Source organism: Tamandua tetradactyla, chromosome 14 (genome assembly GCF_023851605.1).
Source record: "Tamandua tetradactyla isolate mTamTet1 chromosome 14, mTamTet1.pri, whole genome shotgun sequence".
NCBI classification, from domain to species: domain Eukaryota; kingdom Metazoa; phylum Chordata; class Mammalia; order Pilosa; family Myrmecophagidae; genus Tamandua; species Tamandua tetradactyla.
Window position 1 is genome coordinate 67,495,015 of NC_135340.1, and position 1,112 is coordinate 67,496,126.

Genomic DNA, 1,112 nt, shown 5'->3' on the forward strand with positions numbered 1-1,112 from the left:
ATTGTAGTTTATAAGAGACCCCGCTTTTCCCCGCCCTTTCCTGTCGTTTCGGAATCCTTCTATTCCAGTTTTATGTTGTTTCCACGCCCCCCAGCCTCTTCCTGTTCTCCTCGCTCTCGACTTCTTTTAGGTCCTCTAAAACTCTGTGCTGACCCTCTCTGCAAGTCTCTCCCGATCCTGCTTCACCTTTGTAACCCCATTCATCCTTCACATCCACAACCCTGTATCACCGCCTCAGGGAAACCTTTCCTGAGCCACCTGTTAAATGTTATCGCAGCTCTTGTATAGTTCCTCTCCAACAGATACTGTATCATTATTCTGTAATTGTTGTGATTATTTTATTAAAGTCACCTTTCTTGCTCACATAAGCCATGTCAGAGCAGGGAGCGCTTCCGTATTTGCTTATAATTTACTCCCAGAGCCTACGGCTTCATAGATACAGATAAATATCTGATGAGGGAATTCAACTTCCGTTCATTTGTCTGACTCCTACAACCCAGAGGTTCTCTCCTACAACTTTACTGAGACTGCTGCCACCAACCTCCCCCACTGCCTTTTTTAATTGCCAAATTCCATGACTCTATATTTCTCTTTATCCTGGGCCTCTGAATACCTAGGCCAGTGCATGGTATTTACAAATACATGTCCACCAAAAACCTGGAAATAAGATTGCCCCCTAGTATATAGAGGCTGCAGGTTACAAAGTAACCTACTGAAAATTTGTTTTTCGTTTAAGCAGAACTTTGGAGAGAAGAGAGAATGCATTAGGTAAGCTTCCTAGAGCAGCTAACAATTACAGTTTTATTAATAAACTGGCATATGGGTATATGTCCTATATCAATGTATTTTGAGCTCAGGTTAAAAATCTAATAGACAGACACATATAGTAATTCAGTGTAGGTGACTCTGTTCCTGAAAGATGGTTTGAAGTTCTGAGGCGCAGACTTTGGGCGATGGTGAATTCATCAAAACCAATGCACCTTTGTGGGGATGTGTCTAGGTTTTTATTCTTCCCCAAGTAACACATCCCCTCTTCACCTGAACTACCTGAAAGTTTAAAGTAGCAAACTCTGATTACCAACTTCTGTTTCTCAAAATTCTCTTCTCTTGAC